This window comes from Hyaena hyaena, unplaced genomic scaffold (genome assembly GCF_003009895.1).
Source record: "Hyaena hyaena isolate Hyena2069 unplaced genomic scaffold, ASM300989v1 scaffold_375, whole genome shotgun sequence".
Lineage (NCBI taxonomy): Eukaryota > Metazoa > Chordata > Mammalia > Carnivora > Hyaenidae > Hyaena > Hyaena hyaena.
This window is the reverse complement of record NW_024081006.1, coordinates 485,833-504,402: the sequence shown is the minus strand read 5'-3', so window position 1 is coordinate 504,402 and position 18,570 is coordinate 485,833.

Here is an 18,570-nt window from a genome sequence, read left to right as displayed (position 1 = left end):
TTAAGAGTTAAAAAGCAATTGCTGATTGTCAGGAAATTGTTTTAGAAAACCTGTTCTGAAAGGTCAGAATTTTGATAGTTTGAATACAAACATTCACTTCTCCAACAACTACCTGTGAACAGTACAATATTTACAATATTGTTCTTTACATTTATGATTTGTCTCGAAATATACCACAAAAACGGAGTGTTGAAAACCGCATTTTTAATCAGTGGAACTCAATATATAGTTAGCTTTATTGAAGTCTTTGTCTAACCCAGTAAAACAGATTGTAAACAGAGTCCAATCAGTGGGTCTTGTGTTTATTAGTTCAAAATACTTACCTGTAACTAGAATCCACACATAGATATCCTATTTGATTGGGATAGTAATTAGGAGAACTAAAATTCTGGCCCTAATTTTTGTAAAGAATCCAAGACAAGCTAAACTTTACTTGGCATATAAACTTCTCAGTGGGTTACCATTCTCCTTTTTTCTTATATTTTTTTCCCTTGAAATGCTAAACTTAATGGCTATATTTTAAATTGTGCAAAGTACTGATATTAAAGAATTCTGAAACTTTTTTATGTCACTTAAAGGCTAATCAGAGTATCTGAAAGGAATTGTTTTTATAAAAACATTAAAATATTAGTTACTTGTTGAACCAATACATTTTTATTTTTGCTTGTTAGCCTAGTATATTTCCTTTTTCAAAAGTAAAATATGCTTAGAAGAGCCAAAGTAATTTTGATGTTTAAGTACTTAAACTTAGGTTGTAAGCATAGCTCAAGAATATACTAGAGTCAGAGTGAACAGTCCATTTCTAGATTAGCTGGTCTCCTTGTTAGATGTGTATTTTGACCAATAGAGCCCCTTTCTTATCCCCACAGTCTTGATTTTCCAGTCTGTAGCAACATTCTTCCAGGAGTTTTGCTCCTAGAACAGGTGATGTAAAGGAGAGAAGTGGCAACAAGAGCAGTTTGAGGGCTAAGCCTTAGAAAGGTGGCAATGGGATAAAGTCTTTCTAAGGGAAATCTGTATCTGCATCATTTGACCTGCCATGGAAATGAGTTGAAGGTGGCTTCCTGCCCTTTCTTTTGTTGGTCCCTTCACTAAAACATGGAGACTCCATTTATCTATAACTTAAGGCAGCTATCATGGGCCATATTATCAGTCCCCATAGTTGCTTTATAATTCCTAATAATTTTTACTCTGTATCAAAGGGAAGAGTCTTTTAAGGATTCCCAGAGGGCTTTCTTATGCCTCAGAATTTGAAAGTGCCCTGAAGTTTGTCCTTTAAAAAATTTCTCTGTATTGGGGGGGGGGGGGTGTCTGCTTTAACATTCTTAACATGTATCATTCTGTGAATAAATTTTCAGGTTACTCTAAATGATAGCTAAATTCGAAAGAGACAATTCTAATTATCCCAATCTGACCATAATAAAAGTTAAGGGAATAAACTTTTTATTTTTCTGCTTTTTTTGTTGGACTGAAGTATTTAAGAGTAAGGTAGAAAAACAGAGACAAAGTCCTGAACCTTTCAAAATGGAGAATTAATTTTTTTTTAAAAAGTGTGTTCCTATTACATATTGTTGAAACTGTCTTTGTATAAATGAATAAGTAGAAATAAAGAAACTTTTTTTCCAAGTGCATTTTTGACCTACTTATTCGTGTCATATCATCTAAAGAAATGGTGGAGAGTTGGGTGGGTAGTATGTGACAAGGTATAGATCCTTGAAATTCAGAAGTATAAGTACTATTTACTTTATTAATCTGGTAGAGTTAGCTTATACAAGCAAATTTTGGTATATTATATTTTACTGCATTTTTTCATGAAATTAAGAGGTAGGTTTTCATGAGAAAATAATCCCTCTTAGATTGAATTGGAAATAGTTAACTGTGTTCTAATGCCATGCATCAATAAAGCAGTGCCTAGTGCAAATGCTTGATAAGTCCTATGTGACTAGTTTCATAGCCAAGGTCCCTCTCTTTTGGACTCTATAAATATTTTGTCTACTACATACTTTGCACTTTAACCTCAGTGACCCTTTTATTTGGGGATATTGCAGTTGTCCATCATAGAACTTAAGTTTTTCGTGTTGCGTTTATTTCATGAGGATGTATCCAAAAGATCATTACTTACCACCTGTTATAACCCACGCTCCAGTACTCCCAGTTCTACAAGCTGAGGCGCCAGAGGAGAGAAAATTCTCCCTTTGGAGGTTCCTATGCTGTATTTAATGGACTCATTACCAGAAAAATGTTTATTAAGGTTTTATAAGATAAACAGTGCCTTCTGAATCACTAAAGGTTGACTTTTGATGTTAAGTAATCATTTGCTAAAGATTAGTAATCCTTAAATGTCCATATGTATGTATACACACATACATACATGTTGGCCATTTTCCAGAATATTTGATTAGCCCTGACCAAGCTAAATAACAGTTTCTAACATTTTTAAGACCCTAAAACTAGATTACATATATCTTAAACAGTTACTTTAAACCTGCTTGATATGTTAAGCATATTTGAAAATTGAGGGTTACTACAAAATTCTCAACACAAAACCAAGTCATTGAGTTTGAAAAAGAAATTTCACACAGCACTTGGTAACTTGCTGCAAGTTATGACATCAATCAGATGATGCCAAAAGCGTTAGTCACCCCTGTAAGAAGTGTAATCTGTGTGCTTTTCCCCCACTGAGAACACGTAACCTTTGTATTCAAAATAATTACTTAATATTGATTAGCACTCTTAAACTCAGGGGAGTTGTTGACTTTCAAAAATACATACTCCACAGCAGTTCCCTACAGTTGTAAAGCCCTCTATCCACTTCTCTAAAATTCTCTTGGTTGTCTTTAAAGGTAAACTCATAAAAATGAGCTGCCACATTGCTTAATCGTCTTGCCTGCTTTCATTGCTGTGTTTTGAGGGTAATAAGGAGCAGCAGCAATAAGGCAGTGTGCCACTCTGCTTTCACAGAGTCGGCAGTAGAGAGTGGGGGACCGTGAGGGGGAGAAAAGCGGCAGTGTTGTCCATTGACCAAGTCTTGCAAATAGGCCCAGCTGTTGAGTATGATCATTCAGAATCCCTGAAACACTTCTTCTAGATGAGGATTGCTCTTGCACATATCTTGATAACTGTATAATCTAGCTCTTCCCAACATTACGTGTAATATGTCTCTCTGTGTGTAACTGAATCTTTTTGAGCAATTCCTCACCACCCATCATCAAAGACTGAGTTTTCCATCTGTAGACAGTACATTTGGTAGTAGAAAACAATAAACATAAGAAGTTCAAACTATAAACATGCGTTTTTGAATGCTCATGCAAAATATTCAATCTGTAGCAAAGAAATGATAGGTAATTTTGCACTGCGTTTAGAGTTAAAAACATCTGTCCAATAAGGCTGTAGCTGTGGGCCAATCCCACGAAAATGCAAAAAAAATTGTCTCTTGATACAGAAATTGAAACGAGCACTGTACAATTAAGCTCTATGGTAGCAATATTTTATGTTTTTAACTGGTCTGAAACAAAGTTTTCCAGTTGAGTCTCTAGTTCATTATCCCAAGGCGCATGGAGGCTTTGTATCTTATGTGCACCTCCATTAAGGCTGTGTGCCAGGAATATGCCTTTTTCCACATATAAAATTCCCAGATACCAGTTCAGTAGGTCTTTAACAATAGGACAAATGCTTGCATAACTGGGGTATTGGGGTCAGGAAAGCTCTTTATAAATTTGAAGCAATAGTAACATTTCAAGCAGTTCAGAAAGTTGGAGGTTTTATGATCCTTAATCATTTCTTTACAGGAAACAAGTCTAACAAAAGTACATTAAGGTTCTAATCACATCTATAGTCTTTCCCCAAAATAGAATGATAGAAACAGACTGTCCTGGTTCAATCTTGGGCAAAACTATTTACTGTAGAAGAAAGGCAGGGTTGAGAAGTCAACTGACCTGCACTGGTATAGCCTGCTTAACAGTGGGCTTGTCCCTCTGTCCTTGCATACTTGTTAAAAACTTTTATTACCAATCCACCACCACCTCCCCAGAATAAATGGCTGGACTAGTGAGAATAGAGAGAATTTAATTTTTTTTAATGTTTTATTTATTTCTAGGAGAGAGAGAGAGAGACAGCGTGAGCAGGGGAGGGCCAGAGAGAGAGGGAGTCAGACTGAAACAGGCTCCAGGCTCTGAGCTGGCAGTCAGCACAGAGCCCGACGCGGGGCTCGAACCCACGAACCGCGAGATCATGACCTAAGCGAAAGTCGGACGCTTAACCGACTAAGCCACCCAAGCGCCCCAAGAATGGAGAGAATTTAAAATGTTGAGGCCATTTTCTTTTAGTTTTTGCCCAAGCTTATCTGGTACCTAGTGTTTTGAGTTGCTTCACAGTGTGGGTAAAATCTGAGCAGTGTTTAAATAATACACCTGCCAAATTAGAAAAGTTTATCTTTGATTTTTTTTCCTGAACATAGCTTGGTTCTGGTTTGTCATATGTCAGTCTTTGACAAAATGAAAACCCGTACATTCATCTAACAAGGTTATATCTGTGACTAGATCAGCCGTATATTTGATGGGGCAAGTTTCCTCAATGTCAATCAGGAAAGTCAAAAGAACATCAGAGTCCTCACCTGGGGTGCTTTTCAGAGATTCCAACTCCTGGACCTTAATCTCAGATGCTCTTATTCTGGAGGCCTGGGCTGGTGGGCTCAGTAATGTGTATTTTTTAATTTGTGTGTGTGTGTGTGTGTGTGTGTGTTTAATTTACTTCTGAGAGAGAGTGTGAGCAGGGGAGGGTCAGAGAGAGGGAGATACAGAATCTGGAGCAGACTCCAGGCTCTAAGCCAGCTGTCAGCACAGAGCCCGACACGGGGCTCGAACCCACGAATCATGAGATCATTACCTGAGTCGAAGTCGGACGTTTTAGCTGACTTAACCGAGCCACCCAGGCGCTCCAGTAATCTGCATTTTTAACATGTCCCTAACAGGATTCCAATCTTTGCCATACTCACTTTGAGGAATGTTGCCACAGAGGAAGATCTCTCAGTATATCATCTCTGGCTACCCAAGTTTGGGGATAGTTGGATTTATACTCCTTCATAAAGGATTTTGTTGGCATAATTAATCTTTTCCTGCCAAGCTTGTGCTCAGGAATGTCAGTTGTCCAAAGGCAAGGGAGACTCATGAACAGGCTAAAAAGTGGATTGAATGAGGTCTGAAAGCCAAGACATGGCCAAAAATGAATGGGAAGGGGAAAGAGAGTGACTGCAGAAGAAAAGTTGAATTCTGAGGCCAAGTGCAGGCAAGCCAAGGGTAATGAGCTGGGGCTCAGCTGGGTAGGTGCAGAGTGGACATTATGGAGGCAGAGATCCCATACTTCCCACCTGGAGGGAGGAACTCTACCTTTGGCCCACTTAGAAAAATTCAGTATACTACTCATGGGCTTTAAAGAAACATGGCCTGTCATTGCTTCTTTTCCCATCTTGGAATTAATATGCCTCCTCCTCAAGAATATTAATGGCAAATGAATACTGTTATTGATATGTTTTAAAAACTCAAGTTCCAGAGACAATCTTGGGCATATTTAGATTGTGTGTGTATTTAAAATTTTTACATATAATTCATAAAAACGTATAAAAATAATACCTTTTTTAAAAAATTGTTAAGTAAGTAACCTTTAAGGAATAATAATAAATACTCAAATTAGCTTAAGAAAGAGAACATTGCATTAACTTAGACTAGGTCCTCTCTGACTACACCCTCCTTCTCAACAAGAGGTAACCACTAAATTGAATATTGGTTTAAACCACTAAATAATTTTTTCTTTTCACGTCTGTGTGTGTGTGTGTGTGTGTGTGTGTACAATTTTACTTTTTCTAAAAAAAGCCTTATTTGAAGACAACTTTTTTTTAAGAACAATTTTAGGTTCAGAGCAAAACTGAGAGGAAGATACAGAAGTTTCCCATATACCCTCTGCCTCCATCTACACTTAGCCTCTGCCATTATCATATCCCCCAACAGAGCAGTTTGTTAGAACTGATGCAACTGCCTTGACAAATCATAATTGCCTAGGGTCCATAGTTTTCTTTAGGATTCACTTTTGGTGTTGTACATTCAGTGGGTTTGGACGAACGTATAAAGACATGAGCCCATCATAATGTACAGAGTATTTTCACTGCTCTATAAATCTTTGTGCTCTACCTATTCACATCTCGAACCCCGTCCTCACCTTCAACCCCTGGCAACCACTGATCTTTTTGGTTTCTCCATGGTTTTACCTTTTCCAGAATTTTATATGGTTGGAATAATCAGTATGTAGCCTTTTCAGATTAATTTCTTTCACTAGTAATACACATTTAAGTTTCTTCTGTATCTTTTTATGCCTTGATAGTTCATTTCTTTTTAGCACTGAATGGTATTCCATTGTCTGAATGTACCACAGCTTATCCACTCACCTACTGAAGGATGTTTGGTTGCTTCCAAATTTTGATAATAAATAAAACTGCTAGAAATACATGTGCAGGTTTTGATGTGGACAGCGTTTTTTATTCATTCACATAAATACCACAAAGTACAGTTGCTGGATTATAGTAAGTATGTTTAGTTTTGTAAAAAAAAAAAAAAAAAAAAAACCCAAAATGTCTTTCAAAGTGGCTGTACTACTTTGCATTCCCACCAGCAATGAATGAGCTCCTGCTGCTTCACATCTTTGTCAGCATTTGGTGTTGTCAGTGTTACAGATTTTGGCCATTCTAATAGATGTGTAGTGAGATCTTGTTTTAGTTTGCATTTCCCTGATGACATAGGATACGGTGGAACATCTTTTTTATATGCTTGTTTGCCATCTGTATATCTTTGGAGAGGTGTGTGTTAGGTCTTTGACCCATTTCTTTTTTTTTTTTTTCCTTGTAATTTAAATTCAAGTTAGTTAACATACAGTCTAGTATTGGTCTCAGAAGTAGAACCCAGTGATTCATCACTTCCATTTAACACCCAGTGCTCATCCCAACAGATGCCCTCCTTAATGCCCATCACCTATGTAGCCTATTCCCCCCATCTTCCCTCCAGCAGCCCTCAGTTTGTTTTTTATCTTAACTTTTCTCTTCCCCTATGTTCATTTGTTGTGTTTCTTAAATTTCACATATGAGTAAAATCATATATTTGTCTTTCTCTGATTTATTTCACTTAGCATAATATACTCTAGTTCCACCCACATGGTTGCAAATGGCAAGATTTCATTCTTTTTCATAGCCAAGCAATAGTCCATTGTGTGTGTGTATATATCTTTATCCATTCATCAGTCAGTGGACATTTAGGCTTTTTCCATAATTTGGCTATTACTGATAGCATTGCCATAAACATTGGGGTGCATGTGATTCTTTGAATCAACATTTTTGTATCCTTTGGATAACTTTGGATAAATACCTAGTAGTGCAATTGCTGGGTCATAGGGTAGTTCTATTTTTAATTTTTTGAGGATCCTCCATGCAGTTCTCCAGAGTGACTACAACAGTTTGCATTCACACCAACAATGCAAAATCATTCCCCTTTCTCCACATCCTCACCAATATCTGTTGTTTCCTGAAGTTGTTCATTTTAGCCATTCTGAGGTATGAAATAGTATCTCATTGTGATTGTGATTTGTATTTCTCTGATGATGAGTGATGTTGAGCATCTTTAAATGTGTCTACTCGCCATCTGGATATCTTCTCTGGAAAAGTGCTTTGACCCATTTCTTAATTGGTTGTTTTTTTTTTCTTGTTTTAAGAGTTCTGTTTATATATTTTGGATAATAGTTTATCAGATGTGTAATGATACTGAGAATCTTTTCATGTGCATGTTGGCCATTTTTATTTCTTTGTAAAAATGTCTATTCAGTCCTTTACCCATTTTTAAATTTGTCTGTTTCTGTTTTTACTTTTGAGTTGCTAAAAATTCCTTTTTTAGGGCACTTGGGTGGCTCAGTTGGTTGAGCATCTGACTCTTGATTTTAGCTCAGTTCATGATCCCAGTATTCTGGGATCAAGCCCCTCATCAGGCACTGTGCTGAGTGTGGAATCTGCTTGGGATTCTCTCTCCCTCTACCCTTCTCCCCAGGTCATGCTCTCTCTCAAATAAAAAAAAATTTTAATCTCTCTCCCTGACTCTCACAATATATAGATAGATATAGGTACAGATATATTAACATATAAGTACACATGTATATTTTTCTGGATAGTCTCTTATCAGAGATGATTTGCAAATATTTTTTCCCATTCTGTAGATTGGATTTTTAACTTTCTTGATAATATCCTTTGATACACAAAAGTTTTAATTTTAATGAAATCTGATTTATCAATATTTTGTCATTGCTTTTTATGCTTCTATTATATCTAAGAATCCATTGCTAAACTTAAGTTATGAAGATTGGTTCACTGTATTTTCTTGTTGTGACACTATAAGTACTAGAATTCCATAAATGGAATCAAGCAGCCTGGATCTTTTCACTCAGTATAATGCTTATGAAAGTCTTCATAGTGTTAACATATTTTAGCAGTTTATTCTTTTTTACTGCTCTTAAGTATTCTCATCTATGGAAGGTGCCACGTTTTTTTTCTCCCTTTGCCTTTTGATGGGCATCTAGGCTGTTTCCAGGTATAGACTGTTGTGAGTAATGCTTCTATGAACATTCATCTTAAAGTTTCTGTGTGGCTATATGTTTTCACTTCTCGAGTAAATACCTAAGAATGGAATTCCTGGATCATATGCTAAGTATCTGTTTAACTTTACAAGAAACTTCCAAACTGGTTCCCAAAGTAGTTGTGTTATTTTGCATTTTCATTAGCGATATATGTTCAGTTGTTTTACGTTTTGGCCACAAATGGTAGGTATTGTCAGTCTTTTTAATTTTAACCATTCTAAGGGGCAGCAGTTTTTAAAAGCTCCCCAAGGTATGTGTACCTTTCTATATATAATATAGCGATTAAAAGTTGACCGAAAAAAAAAACCTCCCTAAATGTGTAGCCGTGATTGAGAACTACTGAGCTATCTAGACAAATGACTTCCAGATATTTTTAAAATGACAGACATTTTTACTTAGGCATTCATGGTTGGTTTGTTTTCACTCACCCATTCATTTATTCAAAGAAGAGCTGCACGCACTCTCAACAATAGCCTAAACATGGGAAGAGCCTAAGTGTCCATCAACGGACGAATGGATCAAGAAGATGTGGTTTATCTATACCATGGAATACTACATGGCAATGATAAAGAATGAAATCTGGCCATGTGTAGCAACATGGATGGATCTTGAGGGTGTTATGCTGAGCGAAATAAGTCAGGCAGAGAAGGACAGATACCATATGTTTGCACGTATAGGAGGATTAGGAGGAACTTAACGGAGGACCATGGGGGAGAAGAAGGGGGGAAATACTGGGGGAGAGGGAGAGAGGCAAACCACGAGAGACTCTTGAATGCTGAGAACAAACTGGACTGATGGATGTGGGGGGAAGGGGGGAGGTGAGCACGGAGGAGGGCACTTGTGGGGATGAGCACTGGGTGTTATATGGAAACCAACTTGACAATAAACTATTTGTAAAAAAATAAAAATAAAAAAATAAAGTACCCTCTCAAATATTAAAAAAAAAAGAGCTACACTGATTCTTTACTAAGTGTTCGTGATGTAGAGATAATACAATACGCCTGCCTCACGAAGCTCAGTGTCAAATTGTTTTTTCTCTCTTAAGAAAACCAAATTTGGGGGACACCTGGGTGGCTCAGTCAGTTAAGCATCTGACTTCGGCTCAGGTTATGATCTCACTGGAGTGTGCTTCAGATGCTCTACCTCTCTCTGTCCCTCCCCTGCTCGTTCTGTCTCCCAAAAATAAATAAGCGTTTAAAAAATTATTTTAAAGAAAACCAAATTTTGCATGTATGACTACAGTCATTCCAGGCAGTCATTTTTGTTTATTTGATTTTTACTGATCTTTCTTGGAATTTGTATCCCTGGCCTAAGTTCTGTCCTGAGTAGGGAGGTAAAAAGGTAACAGGATCATTCATGCTATTTGAGATGTTGCTTTATTGGTTCTATACTTTTCCTTCTCTACTTCCTACCTCCCATATGTCCTTCAGTTTATAATTTAACTTTGGGAACAATGTCTTTTAATGAGATGGTAGGGAGGTGTAAAAATAAAAAGAAAATGGATGTATTTTACTCCTGGTATTTGTACACTGGTGTCTGCATATCATAGAGGCTATGGCTGGTTTGGGGTATTTGTATTTTATCTGTCTCTTGTTTGTTTTCCTTTTGTTTGTTTATTTTGTTGTTGATATAGGAAGTCTTCCATAAACAGAATATTCTAATAAAAATAAGACAAATTGGCAAAACATAAAATCCTCACCAAAAACCTCATAAAGAAATATAGTAGATTAGTGAAAATAACTTGGCCTATAAACAAAACTCACATGTAAGATTGTGTCATTAAATAGTAAAATATTTTCTTATTTGCTGTTAAATTTACACTGTAAAAAGGCTTTAAAATGGTACAACAATGGCCACCTCTTTGGAACTCTTAGAAAGAAGTATAAGGCCTAAGGTAGAAGTCAGTGTAAGGATTATTAAAATTGGCTGCCACTTACTTGTAAAACAAATTCTGCACAGAGCAACTGATAGAAAATAGACTCCATTTTCCTTTTCCTTGGGGCCCTGGTGATTCCAGAGATCCCAGAAATCTTGTGGAAAAGGGCTAATGAAAAAAGTCAGACAATGAGAAGAAAGCTATTAGTCTAGCTCTAGGTCTAGAGAAATCTCATCTCTAAAGTGGATGAATTTTCATTATGAAAATATTTTCTAGAGCAATCTCAAGCCAACTTCATCCCTTGATATTCTCTATAACACAATAAAACCATTTTCAATATTTCCTGTACTCTTACTTCCTTGAAATTTCTTTCTACTGCAATTATTTTTTCTATTTTCATTTTTTAACACAAATTGGATTAATTGATCAGTTTTGTCTAGCTTTCTTGAGGTGTGATTGACAAATAAAAAATCATATCTCTTTAAGTTGTACAGTGTGATTTTTTAAAGGTGTACAACCGATGATTTAATTAGCATACACATACATTATAAAATGATTACCACAATCCAGTTCATTAATATGTCTATCCCCTCTCATACTTTTTTTTTTAATGTTTTATTTATTTCTAGGAGAGAGAGAGAGAGACAGCGTGAGCAGGGGAGGGTCAGAGAGAGAGGAAGTCACAGACTGAAACAGGCTCCAGGCTCCGAGCTGGCAGTCAGCACAGAGCCCGACGCGGGGCTCGAACCCACGAACCGCGAGATCATGACCTAAGCGAAAGTCAGACGCTTAACCGACTAAGCCACCCAGGCGCCCCTCCCCTCTCATACTTTTATTATGTGTGATCAGGACCCTTAAGATCTACTGTCTTAGTGAATCTCAAATATACAATCCAGTATCGTTAATGATAGTCATCATATTAGATATGAGAACTCTAGAATTTACTCTTCTATGATGGAAAGTTTGTACCCTTTGACCAGCATTTTCCCATTTCTTTCACCTTATAACCTATGGCAACCACCAGTCTTTCTGTGTCTGGCTCATTTCACTTAGCATAACGTCTGCCAGGTTTATCCATGCTGTCACAAATGGTAAGATTGCTGCCTTATTTAAAGTTGAATAATATTTCATTTTATATATACATATACATATACACACACACACACACACACACACCCCACATTTTTTCATCTGTTCATACGTTGATGGGACATTTTGTCTATTTCCATACCTTGGCCGTTGAGAATAATGCTGCAATGAACGTGGGAGTGTAGATGATCCTTTTAAGATACTGATTTCATTTTCTTTGGATATATATACCCAGAGTGGGATTGTTGGACATACAATAGTTCTATTTTTAATTTTTTGAGGAATCTATATTATCTTCCATAATGATTGCCCCAACTTATATTCCCACCAACAGTGTACAAACAAGGATTTCCTTTGCTCCACACCCTCACCAACACTTGTTATTTCTTAACTTTTGGATGTTAGCCATTCTAATAGTGTGAGGTGATATATAGCATTGTGGCTTTGATATGCATTTCCCTGATTGTTAGTGATGTTGTACACCTTTTCATATACCTGTTGTCTTTGTATGTCTTCATTTTGAGAACTGTCTATTTAGGGTCTTTGGGTAGTAGTTGTTGTCATTGTTATTACTACTGATTAGATTCCTTACATATTTTGGACATTAATCTGTTAGCAAACATGGAAAAGTTAATGTGGCTCAAGAAACTGATCTAGGAATTTATTCTTATACTAGATACGTGTCGCAAAATGTATATATGATCTCTTTCATCAACAAAAATTGGCAACAAGCTAAATGCGTGTGTGCTAGTAAGGGACTAATTCAGTTAAGGTATTTTTACACTGTTTAATACTCATTCACAAAGCAAGGATTGGCCAACTCTTCTGTAAAAGGACAGACAGTAAATATTGAAGGCTTTGTGGATCATATGGCTTCTATCACAAACAATCAACTCTGCCATTGTAACATGAAAGCAGCCATAGACAATGTGTGAAGGAATGGGCATGGCTGTGTTCCAGTAAAACTTTACTATTAAAAAAACAAAAACAGATTTGGTTTATAAGCCTTAATTTACAGACCCATGGTTTAAAGAAGTGATATAGATACGTACTTATTGACATGGAGAATTTATCATAACACTATTGTGTTACATTATGCCAAAAGCCATTTTGGCATATGAGATGCCAGTTATGTAAAATGAAGGTTTATATGTGTACATATGCATAGAGAATTGTCTAGAAGGATGTTTGGCAAAAGTTAATGGAAGTATTACCTCTAGGTTGAAGGATTTGGGGTGATTTTTTTTTAAATTTTTGTATGTTTTTATTATGAGAAAAATATTTTCATTTAATAATTTCTGTTCTTTGACATTGTAATGTCATGGTTGTTTTGAGTCCTCACATGGAGTTGTGCAGCCCCTGCATTACACAGTTTCAGAAGATACCATGGACATAGTGTGAAGGCTGATGCCTGATGCTGTGTGATGAGGCAACCCTTATCTCTAGTCCCCTCTCTTCAGCTTTGTCCAGTTGATTCAACAAACATTTATTCGCCATCTCCTATGCCAAACATCGTTCTGGACGCTACAGAAATATCAGCAAAGCAAACAAAAATGTCTGCCCTTGTAGAGCTTACCTCCTAGTAGAGGACAAGGGCCATAAGCAGAGTAGAGAGTGAGGTGTATATATAGTACATTAGGGAGTGGTAATAGAGCAGAGTGATAGGCGGATCCAGAATGTGGCAGGAGAGACGGTTTTAATTTTAAATAGGATGGTCAGAACAGAACTTCAAGCAGAAAGCTGCAGGTGAGGGGTATTCACTTTCTAATGTCCCCTCTCTATAAAGAGAGCTTTCCTACTATTCTTCCTTTCTAACTTAAACCCTAATAAACTTTTGCCTCCTGCTCATTTAAAAAAGAAAAGAGTAGAAAATCTCTGTAGGTCAGAGCCACGGAAGAGATTTTGAGTAAAGCAGTGACATGATTTGGCTGACACATGAAAAGCCACTGTGGAAGCTAGGTTGAGAACAGGCCATGGAGTAGCAGGAGCCCTTGACACAGTGTTTTATAATTTTCTTTTTTTTTTTTTTTCTATCTCTGTTTCTCACTGGCCTGTAGTATCCTGAAGGTTAAGGAGTGGTCTGTTGTTTCCTCTCTGTTCCTAGCACAGTTTTCGCAGAAAGTATAGCTAGACGAAGGCACTGAGGCTTTTTTACTGAATGAGAAAAGACAGGCAGAATAAACACCGCTCTTGTTTTACAGAAGAGAAAAGTTAAAACTTATTGGAGGTTTAAATGATGGCCCAGGGTCAAAACAAGGTCAGCACAAGAACCAAGGCCTTTCAGTTCCAAGGTCAGAGTTCCTTTCACCCTGGGACAAAAGACAGATATTACCTACATGATAAGGTGGAAGTGCAGACTTTTATGACTTGCCAAGGCATTTTGACTTCAACTAGTGATAAGGATTATAGCTAACATCATATTTTTAAAAAGATGTACAGAAACATGTCAGGAGATCTACTACACATTGCTGCTTAGAAGAGGCGAACTGAAAAATAGCATTTGGAGTATGATTCCCATGTATTTAATGCATGAATGTGTAAGTGGGAAGGTGTTCACCAGTGTCAGTGATATTTACTTCTTGATTCTAGGATTTCAGGGATTTTTAAATTTTCTCCTTTTCTGAATTGTTTGAATTTTCTACAATAAGAATGTAAAAACAGAAGAAATAAAAAGTATTTGATGTTAAAAAGATCACATTAAGCTAACGTTTATATGCACTTTGCAGTTTCACACCACCTGTAGTACCTCTATTTCTCTGTAAATTCTTCTAGGGCAGCAACTGTGTGTTATTCGTTGTAATACGCCCAGCATGCAAGGGCACAAGTAGGTGTTCCCGGAGGGCTTGTGGAATGAATGCAAATTGCCTTTGTGAACTGTAGTTTTTATCATCCTCAATGGACACCTAGGGGGCCCCAGGAATGACAGGAACAAAGGTTCAGCCAAGGGGAATTTTATCTCTTCCCCCCCCCCCCCCCCCGATTGGCGTTGCCATGGCACTCAGGAGACCAGGAGTCCTAGTGCAAAAGTTTTAAAAAGCCTAAGTGGTAAATTTACAGATTTGTGATGCCTGGTCTCAAGCCCTACCTTAGCGCTCTACAAAAATTTGGCTTTTCAGTGGAAAAGCCTTAATAAAGAATCAGTGGTGGTCCAACCTTTACTCTGAATAATATTTTCAGTCTAGCCTTACTCTGAATAATATTTCACTCGAGCCTTTTGGTATTAATGACAGTTGTCATTACTGTTGGGTTACATCATTCCCGGGAAAGCCTTCCTGTAAAATCAATATCTAGGGCTTCATTTGCAGATGCAATCAATTGCCTGATTATCTGAACTCCTCAAAAAGTGTTGATTTTGCTCCCTAAATCATCTGTTTGGTTTTTAATCATGTAGAAAAATAATTAGGAGTTAATCGCCTTGATGTAAAATTAATAGCTTTAAAAATATTTCACTCCTGGGGCGCCTGGGTGGCTTAGTCGGTTAAGCGTCCGACTTTCGCTCAGGTCATGATCTCGCGGTTCGTGGATTCGAGCCCTGCGTCGGGCTCTGTGCTGACTGCCAGCTCAGAGCCTGGAGCCTATTTCAGAGTCTGTATCTCTCTCGCTCTCTGACCCTCCCCTGCTCACACTCTCTCTCTCTCTCTCTCTCTCTCTCTCCTAGAAATAAATTTTAAAAATATTTTTAAAAATTTTTAAAAAATATTTCACTCCTGTTTTTTTACTAATTACTTATTGTTTCCCTAGTTTTAATAGTAAGAAGAAAGTGGTCACCCACAAGTCCCATCACCTTAACACATAAACTCTTTTATTTGTCCGTTTATTTTTCCAGATCTTGATTAAAATGCACACATAGTCAAAGGGTTAGGCACAATTTTCAATCTTCTCTAGCATTAAACAATAAACATTTTCACGATGATTTTTAAAATACCTGCATGGTATTTTAACTTGTAGTTTCATGCTGTACAAAACCATTGCACAAATGGCAAACATTCGAATCAGCTCCCGTTTTTCACTGACATTTAATTGGGTTGAACAGCAAATTTTTACCCAGTTGGCTCTATTTATTTTCCAACAACAAGCAAAATCCTAATTGATTTTCCTTCTGTCAGACTCTTAATTATTGAATTAATCTGAGCTTATTTTTTTAAACAGCATTTGGAGGAATAATTGACATAAAATAAACATGTATTTAGGGTACAGTTTGGGATGTTTTGATATATGCATTTACCCGTGAAGCCGTCACCATAATCAACATAGTGAACGTATCCATCACCCAAAAGAGTTTCCTGTGTGCCTTGGAATCTCTTTGTCTGTGTACCCTCCGTCCTCAGACAGCTGTTGATCTGCTTTCTGTCCTCTAGATTAGTTCGTATTTTCTAGAGGTTTCCATTAATGGAATAATACTGGACATATTCTTTTATTTCCTGGTTTCTTTCATTCTGCATAATTACTTGGACATTCATCCATGTTTTTGAACGCGCCTTTTTATTGTTGAATAGTATTTCATTGGGAGGGGGCAAGATGGTGGAGAAGTTGGGAACTCCGTACATTGCACTCGCTCCCATCTCTCACACGGAGAAGGTCTGAAGCCATAGGAACCCTTACAGAATCCAGGAGTTTGGGAGGAAAAGGAGACAGAGTCCACTGAGAAAACCCTCTAGCGTGAGTGCGAACTGGGGAAGATAAAATCCGGCTGGGACCAGAGACACAGAGGGACGGGGGCGATCCCCTTCTGCAGGGAGTTTAGAGGGGAAAGAGAGGGCCAAAACTGCTCGAGACACTGTCCCTGCCGCTGGGGAACAGAAAAACCTCCGCTCGGGACACAGAGGGACCCTGTTTCCCACTCTCCAGCTGACCCTAGGCTGGACACACTCGTCCCAGGCAACCCCCGGGGAAATTGCTCCCTGCGCGCCAGCCCGACCTGGAAGGGACCCACCGCAGCCGCGCCTTTGTGCTTCTGGCTCGGCTGGATCCCAGAGAGGAGGCAAAGGGCTTAAACCTGGGAGATTTGTCCGCGAGTTCGTATTTCAGGAGACAAGACACAGAGAAACCCGGTTTCCTGCTGTCCAGCTGACCGTGGACAGGCGAACACCGGGTAAACTGCGCCTCACTCGCCAACCAGACCTGGAGGAGACGGGAGCAGCGGCTTCTGGCTCAATCCCCAGGGGGAAGGCAAGAGCTTGGGACTGTCCTGAGGGGGTCGCCTTCGAGTTTGTGTCTCCAGCAATTTCAGTGGGGCGCTTGGACTGGGATCTGGAAAGGAGACCTGGCCTGGAATATAGAGCATGGCCTACCTTGGCTGCACCCCCAGCACAAGGAGTTTACACACCCAGAAAAGTGAGTTGCAGCGCTTGGTTCAAGAAGGGACTGGAGCACCGCCACTCTCCTCCCCACAACTGCCAAGGCAGGACTCCCATAGGACGCAATGGATCAAACCACGCCCATCACTGCTAGAGAGCTGCCCTCCTCATTTTTTTTTTTCTTTTACCGGAGCCGGGGTAAGACCAATTCTGGTCACTGGCTTGCTTAAACAGTCACATTTAATCCATTCTCTAGATGTAGATTCTACACCTACCAACCTATTCATCTCTTTCTCTCTGGAGTAATCAGACTATATAGTTTCTCTGGATAACACCATCGTCATTTCTTTTGCCTCTTCAACCATATTCCACTCTTTCACTCTTTGATAAAAGCTTCTTATGCCTTCTGCCTGCTCATTTCATTTCCAATTCGCCTCATCCCCGCCATGTCATTTCTCTCTTTCTTTGTGCTCTTCAACCAGCATTGCATACACCCAGCTATTTATTTGTAGCTGGGAAATGTGGTTATATGCTTTAAACTGTTCTTTGTCTATTGGCTTTCTTCTCTTTTCCTTTTTTTTTCTTCATTTTTTAAATGTATTTTTATTTTTTATTATTCGTCTTCCCTCCTCCCTCTTTTCTGTTTACTTTTTCATTTTCCCTTTCACTTTGCGTGTTTGTTGGAGTTGTCTGTGCGTTTGTGTGCCTTTGTTCCCTGTGTGTTTGTCTGTTTTCTTCTCCAGGGCTATCTCAAGAAACAAGCCAAAGTACACATGGTGGAGAGTCCCAAATACCACTACAAGTAGGAAAATAAAATAACCAAATCTCAACAAGAGAGACCAAGAGATAACATTCAAAGAACACTTTCTGAAAGGATAGGCCCTGGAAAGTCAAAGAGTCTTCTTTGGTGCAGCAGCACTCACAGGTGCAGAGAGCATAACAAGCTTTTAAAACTAACAAGACATAGCTCAAAACAGATATAAGCAGCATAACTGAACAAGATTTTAGAATAATAATGGTAAAATTAATAGCTGGGCTTGAAAAAAACATAGGGGACATCAAAGAAACTATGGCTACAGACAGAATGGAAAATAAAAATAGGCATGAAGCATTTAAAAATGCGATCAATGAGATACATAATAAATTAGAGGCCTCCAATGCACGGATTGAAGAGGCAGAAAGGAGAATAAGTGATGTAGAAGATACCATTATAGAAAAAAAAGAAGCTGACAAAAAAAGAGACAAACAGATCCAGGAACATGAAAGAAGAGTTCGAGAGCTCAGCGATACGGTCAAATGCAACAATATCCGTATCATAGGAATCCCAGAAGAGGAAGAGAGAGGGAAATGTGCTGAAGGAGTCCTGGAACAAATTATAGCAGAGAACTTCCCTGACCTGGGGAAGGAAGTAAATGTGGAAATACAGGAGGCTCAGAGGACTCCCCTCAGACATAACTTGAATCGATCTTATGCACGCATATCATAGTGAAAATGGCCAAATACAAGGACAAAGAGAGAATTTTGAAAGCAGCTAGGGAGAAAAGGGCCCTCACATACAAAGGGAAACCTATCAGAGTGGTGACAGACCTATCTACTGAAACGTGGCAGGCCAGAAAGGAATGGCAGGAGATCTTCAATGTGATGAAC